The sequence below is a fragment of the Montipora capricornis genome, chromosome 10, assembly GCF_036669925.1.
Source record: "Montipora capricornis isolate CH-2021 chromosome 10, ASM3666992v2, whole genome shotgun sequence".
Classification (NCBI taxonomy): Eukaryota; Metazoa; Cnidaria; class Anthozoa; order Scleractinia; family Acroporidae; genus Montipora; species Montipora capricornis.
The window spans coordinates 47,641,354-47,648,852 of record NC_090892.1 but is presented as its reverse complement, the minus strand read 5'-3'; positions in this window follow the sequence as shown (position 1 = coordinate 47,648,852).

Below are 7,499 nucleotides of genomic sequence, written 5' to 3'. Positions count from 1 at the left end.
ACGCGCTTCTTACCTTGTGAGTTTACGCCTGTAGAATCTGTTTAACTGAAATGTCAATTCCTTGTAACTGAACCAGCATCATAATATTATTTGTTTTTTGGTAGGCTACGTATGGGAGAGCCAGAACGTTTACGCATGCGCTGACGGAATGTTTGAACAAGAGAGAAAAACGCAGTACCTCCAGACACCGGCGCTGGAGCGTCGTACCAAACGAGTCATCCCGGGATTTCGGCCCGTGCGATCGCTTTTGGACGCAGTTGGCCCTTCGCTGCTTTCTGCTACCGACCTTGCCTCCCGGTACGGCATTGAGGGAGAGATATGTCGGCCCCTAAACCATATGTGACAAATCCCACGCCTACTCACAGCTCCAAACCGCCCTTGTCAATTTAACGTAAGAATTCGATCGCTTATATATTTAAGTGAAAAGTCATTTTCGCTGTCATATGGTAAGCACTGAAGTCGCGGATTACAAAATGTGCGCAGGCGCCCTGCTAAAGGTAACATACATAAACTTTATTTCATCTCGAATTTCAGAATAACTGCAAGAGCTTATGTCTTGGAGACATTACATTTACAGCTAAAATACATAGCGTGTACAGGTACATAACTAAATACGCAATATTTAAAGATGTTTTAATGAAAAAGAAAAGCCGCTGTACAAAATGCGGCCCTCGATTCTCTTTTAAAACCAGTAAACTCAGTGGTACGGATAAAATTAGCTAGCGCATTCCGCAACTTAGCTGATACGTAAGAAAAAGAACTAAGACCATGACTGGTTGTTCATTGTAGGTTTATTGACGGACAGAATGTACACATAAGCAGGAAAGCCCTTAAAAAGAAAACAAAAAAACAAAAACAAAAACAAAAACAAAAACATACTCTTATACAGTGATATGAGGAAATCTTGAATGCGCTTATTGCATAGAGATGTAGAGTTTGACTTAAGTGGTAGGAGGACAGGTAATTTGCAAACATAAATCTCAGTATTTTCTTACTGACATTATACCGTTTCTTTGACAAGAAATACGAAGATAACCGCGAAAAAAGGCACTACTTTGTCGCGAATTTTCTATAATAGAAACTTGTTCAGAAAGCAAAAGTCTACGTTAACAGCACACACCAAGCCTACTCCTTAGAGTCTGGCTAGAAATCTTCCACTCACTTTTTCCTCCTGCCGCGCTACAGCCATTAGATGAGGGCCAGTGTCGTTCTTCTCAAGTTGCCTCGTTCATGCCCATAAAGAATGCTGGGTAATTGTGCCATTCCATTACAAGGGAAGAGCCCCGATTCTCATTTCATTGATTTTTTACAAGTGTCGGGCCACCTAGTCCAACCAGCAAAATACAGCGTCGATTGACGTTTTCAAGTTTGAAAACTTGCCCAAATTGTATCGGTAGGTACTGGAATTCGTCCACAGAAAGGCCCGAGAGACAACTTCACTCGTGAACCGCCAAGTTTACAACAGAGCATTTTAGGCGTCCCAGTCTGCATGAAACCATCTCTGACCTCTGTCTTGAGAAGACCAGACACACGCGCTTCTTACCTTGTGAGTTTACGCCTGTAGAATCTGTTTAACTGAAATGTCAATTCCTTGTAACTGAACCAGCATCATAATCTTATTTGTTTTTTGGTAGGCTACGTATGGGAGAGCCAGAACGTTTACGCATGCGCTGACGGAATGTTTGAACAAGAGAGAAAAACGCAGTACCTCCAGACACCGGCACTGGAGCGTCGTACCAAACGAGTCATCCCGGGATTTCGGCCCGTGCGATCGCTTTTGGACGCAGTTGGCCCTTCGCTGCTTTCTGCTACCGACCTTGCCTCCCGGTACGGCATTGAGGGAGAGATATGTCGGCCCCTAAACCATATGTGACAAATCCCACGCCTACTCACAGCTCCAAACCGCCCTTGTCAATTTAACGTAAGAATTCGATCGCTTATATATTTAAGTGAAAAGTCATTTTCGCTGTCATATGGTAAGCACTGAAGTCGCGGATTACAAAATGTGCGCAGGCGCCCTGCTAAAGGTAACATACATAAACTTTATTTCATCTCGAATTTCAGAATAACTGCAAGAGCTTATGTCTTGGAGACATTACATTTACAGCTAAAATACATAGCGTGTACAGGTACATAACTAAATACGCAATATTTAAAGATGTTTTAATGAAAAAGAAAAGCCGCTGTACAAAATGCGGCCCTCGATTCTCTTTTAAAACCAGTAAACTCAGTGGTACGGATAAAATTAGCTAGCGCATTCCGCAACTTATTTGATACGTAAGAAAAAGAACTAAGACCATGACTGGTTGTTCATTGTAGGTTTATTGACGGACAGAATGTACACATAAGCAGGAAAGCCCTTAAAAAGAAAACAAAAAAACAAAAACAAAAACAAAAACAAAACATACTCTTATACAGTGATATGAGGAAATCTTGAATGCGCTTATTGCATAGAGATGTAGAGTTTGACTTAAGTGGTAGGAGGACAGGTAATTTGCAAACATAAATCTCAGTATTTTCTTACTGACATTATACCGTTTCTTTGACAAGAAATACGAAGATAACCGCGAAAAAAGGCACTACTTTGTCGCGAATTTTCTATAATAGAAACTTGTTCAGAAAGCAAAAGTCTACGTTAACAGCACACACCAAGCCTACTCCTTAGAGTCTGGCTAGAAATCTTCCACTCACTTTTTCCTCCTGCCGCGCTACAGCCATTAGATGAGGGCCAGTGTCGTTCTTCTCAAGTTGCCTCGTTCATGCCCATAAAGAATGCTGGGTAATTGTGCCATTCCATTACAAGGGAAGAGCCCCGATTCTCATTTCATTGATTTTTTACAAGTGTCGGGCCACCTAGTCCAACCAGCAAAATACAGCGTCGATTGACGTTTTCAAGTTTGAAAACTTGCCCAAATTGTATCGGTAGGTACTGGAATTCGTCCACAGAAAGGCCCGAGAGACAACTTCACTCGTGAACCGCCATGTTTACAACAGAGCATTTTAGGCGTCCCAGTCTGCATGAAACCATCTCTGACCTCTGTCTTGAGAAGACCAGACACACGCGCTTCTTACCTTGTGAGTTTACGCCTGTAGAATCTGTTTAACTGAAATGTCAATTCCTTGTAACTGAACCAGCATCATAATATTATTTGTTTTTTGGTAGGCTACGTATGGGAGAGCCAGAACGTTTACGCATGCGCTGACGGAATGTTTGAACAAGAGAGAAAAACGCAGTACCTCCAGACACCGGCGCTGGAGCGTCGTACCAAACGAGTCATCCCGGGATTTCGGCCCGTGCGATCGCTTTTGGACGCAGTTGGCCCTTCGCTGCTTTCTGCTACCGACCTTGCCTCCCGGTACGGCATTGAGGGAGAGATATGTCGGCCCCTAAACCATATGTGACAAATCCCACGCCTACTCACAGCTCCAAACCGCCCTTGTCAATTTAACGTAAGAATTCGATCGCTTATATATTTAAGTGAAAAGTCATTTTCGCTGTCATATAGTAAGCACTGAAGTCGCGGATTACAAAATGTGCGCAGGCGCCCTGCTAAAGGTAACATACATAAACTTTATTTCATCTCGAATTTCAGAATAACTGCAAGAGCTTATGTCTTGGAGACATTACATTTACAGCTAAAATACATAGCGTGTACAGGTACATAACTAAATACGCAATATTTAAAGATGTTTTAATGAAAAAGAAAAGCCGCTGTACAAAATGCGGCCCTCGATTCTCTTTTAAAACCAGTAAACTCAGTGGTACGGATAAAATTAGCTAGCGCATTCCGCAACTTAGCTGATACGTAAGAAAAAGAACTAAGACCATGACTGGTTGTTCATTGTAGGTTTATTGACGGACAGAATGTACACATAAGCAGGAAAACCCTTAAAAAGAAAACAAAAAACAAACAAAAACAAAACAAAAACAAAAACATACTCTTATACAGTGATATGAGGAAATCTTGAATGCGCTTATTGCATAGAGATGTAGAGTTTGACTAAAGTGGTAGGAGCACATGAACTTAGCAAACATAAATCTCAGTCATGTCTTACTGACATTATACCGTTTCTTTGACAAGAAATACGAAGATAACCGCGAAAAAAGGCACTACTTTGTCGCGAATTTTCTATAATAGAAACTTGTTCAGAAAGCAAAAGTCTACGTTAACAGCACACACCAAGCCTACTCCTTAGAGTCTGGCTAGAAATCTTCCACTCACTTTTTCCTCCTGCCGCGCTACAGCCATTAGATGAGGGCCAGTGTCGTTCTTCTCAAGTTGCCTCGTTCATGCCCATAAAGAATGCTGGGTAATTGTGCCATTCCATTACAAGGGAAGAGCCCCGATTCTCATTTCATTGATTTTTTACAAGTGTCGGGCCACCTAGTCCAACCAGCAAAATACAGCGTCGATTGACGTTTTCAAGTTTGAAAACTTGCCCAAATTGTATCGGTAGGTACTGGAATTCGTCCACAGAAAGGCCCGAGAGACAACTTCACTCGTGAACCGCCATGTTTACAACAGAGCATTTTAGGCGTCCCAGTCTGCATGAAACCATCTCTGACCTCTGTCTTGAGAAGACCAGACACACGCGCTTCTTACCTTGTGAGTTTACGCCTGTAGAATCTGTTTAACTGAAATGTCAATTCCTTGTAACTGAACCAGCATCATAATATTATTTGTTTTTTGGTAGGCTACGTATGGGAGAGCCAGAACGTTTACGCATGCGCTGACGGAATGTTTGAACAAGAGAGAAAAACGCAGTACCTCCAGACACCGGCGCTGGAGCGTCGTACCAAACGAGTCATCCCGGGATTTCGGCCCGTGCGATCGCTTTTGGACGCAGTTGGCCCTTCGCTGCTTTCTGCTACCGACCTTGCCTCCCGGTACGGCATTGAGGGAGAGATATGTCGGCCCCTAAACCATATGTGACAAATCCCACGCCTACTCACAGCTCCAAACCGCCCTTGTCAATTTAACGTAAGAATTCGATCGCTTATATATTTAAGTGAAAAGTCATTTTCGCTGTCATATGGTAAGCACTGAAGTCGCGGATTACAAAATGTGCGCAGGCGCCCTGCTAAAGGTAACATACATAAACTTTATTTCATCTCGAATTTCAGAATAACTGCAAGAGCTTATGTCTTGGAGACATTACATTTACAGCTAAAATACATAGCGTGTACAGGTACATAACTAAATACGCAATATTTAAAGATGTTTTAATGAAAAAGAAAAGCCGCTGTACAAAATGCGGCCCTCGATTCTCTTTTAAAACCAGTAAACTCAGTGGTACGGATAAAATTAGCTAGCGCAATCCGCAACTTAGCTGATACGTAAGAAAAAGAACTAAGACCATGACTGGTTGTTCATTGTAGGTTTATTGACGGACAGAATGTACACATAAGCAGGAAAACCCTTAAAAAGAAAACAAAAAAACAAAAACAAAAACAAAAACAAAAACATACTCTTATACAGTGATATGAGGAAATCTTGAATGCGCTTATTGCATAGAGATGTAGAGTTTGATTTAAGTGGTAGGAGGACAGGTAATTTGCAAACATAAATCTCAGTATTTTCTTACTGACATTATACCGTTTCTTTGACAAGAAATACGAAGATAACCGCGAAAAAAGGCACTACTTTGTCGCGAATTTTCTATAATAGAAACTTGTTCAGAAAGCAAAAGTCTACGTTAACAGCACACACCAAGCCTACTCCTTAGAGTCTGGCTAGAAATCTTCCACTCACTTTTTCCTCCTGCCGCGCTACAGCCATTAGATGAGGGCCAGTGTCGTTCTTCTCAAGTTGCCTCGTTCATGCCCATAAAGAATGCTGGGTAATTGTGCCATTCCATTACAAGGGAAGAGCCCCGATTCTCATTTCATTGATTTTTTACAAGTGTCGGGCCACCTAGTCCAACCAGCAAAATACAGCGTCGATTGACGTTTTCAAGTTTGAAAACTTGCCCAAATTGTATCGGTAGGTACTGGAATTCGTCCACAGAAAGGCCCGAGAGACAACTTCACTCGTGAACCGCCATGTTTACAACAGAGCATTTTAGGCTTCCCAGTCTGCATGAAACCATCTCTGACCTCTGTCTTGAGAAGACCAGACACACGCGCTTCTTACCTTGTGAGTTTACGCCTGTAGAATCTGTTTAACTGAAATGTCAATTCCTTGTAACTGAACCAGCATCATAATATTATTTGTTTTTTGGTAGGCTACGTATGGGAGAGCCAGAACGTTTACGCATGCGCTGACGAATGTTTGAACAAGAGAGAAAAACGCAGTACCTCCAGACACCGGCGCTGGAGCGTCGTACCAAACGAGTCATCCCGGGATTTCGGCCCGTGCGATCGCTTTTGGACGCAGTTGGCCCTTCGCTGCTTTCTGCTACCGACCTTGCCTCCCGGTACGGCATTGAGGGAGAGATATGTCGGCCCCTAAACCATATGTGACAAATCCCACGCCTACTCACAGCTCCAAACCGCCCTTGTCAATTAAACGTAAGAATTCGATCGCTTATATATTTAAGTGAAAAGTCAATTTCGCTGTCATCTGGTAAGCACTGAAGTCGCGGATTACAAAATGTGCGCACGCGCCCTTCTAAAGGTAACATACATAAACTTTATTTCATCTCGAATTTCAGAATAACTGCAAGAGCTTATGTCTTGGAGTCATTACATTTACAGCTAAAATACATAGCGTGTACGGGTACATAACTAAATACGCAATATTTTAAAGATGTTATTAATGAAAAAGAAAAGCCGCTGTACAAAATGCGACCCTCGATTCTCTTTTAAAACCAGTAAACTCAGTGGTACGGATAAAATTAGCTAGCGCATTCCGCAACTTAGCTGATACGTAAGAAAAAGAACTAAGACCATGACTGGTTGTTCATTGTAGGTTTATTGACGGACAGAATGTACACATAAGCAGGAAAACCCTTAAAAAAAACAAAACCAAAAACAAAAACATACTCTTATACAGTGATATGAGGAAATTTTGAATGCGCTTATTGCATAGAGATGTAGAGTTTGACTTAAGTGGTAGGAGGACAGGTAATTTGCAAACATAAATCTCAGTATTTTCTTACTGACATATACCGTTTCTTTGACAAGAAATACGAAGATAACCGCGAAAAAAGGCACTACTTTGTCGCGAATTTTCTATAATAGAAACTTGTTCAGAAAGCAAAAGTCTACGTTAACAGCACACACCAAGCCTACTCCTTAGAGTCTGACTACAAATCTTCCACTCACTTTTTCCTCCTGCCGCGCTACAGCCATTTGATGAGGGCCAGTGTCGTTCTTCTCAAGTTGCCTCGTTCATGCCCATAAAGAATGCTGGGTAATTGTGCCATTCCATTACAAGGGAAGAGCCCCGATTCTCATTTCATTGATTTTTTACAAGTGTCGGGCCCCTAGTCCAACCAGCAAAATATAGCGTCGATTGACGTTTTCAAGTTTGAAAACTTGCCCAAATTGTATCGGT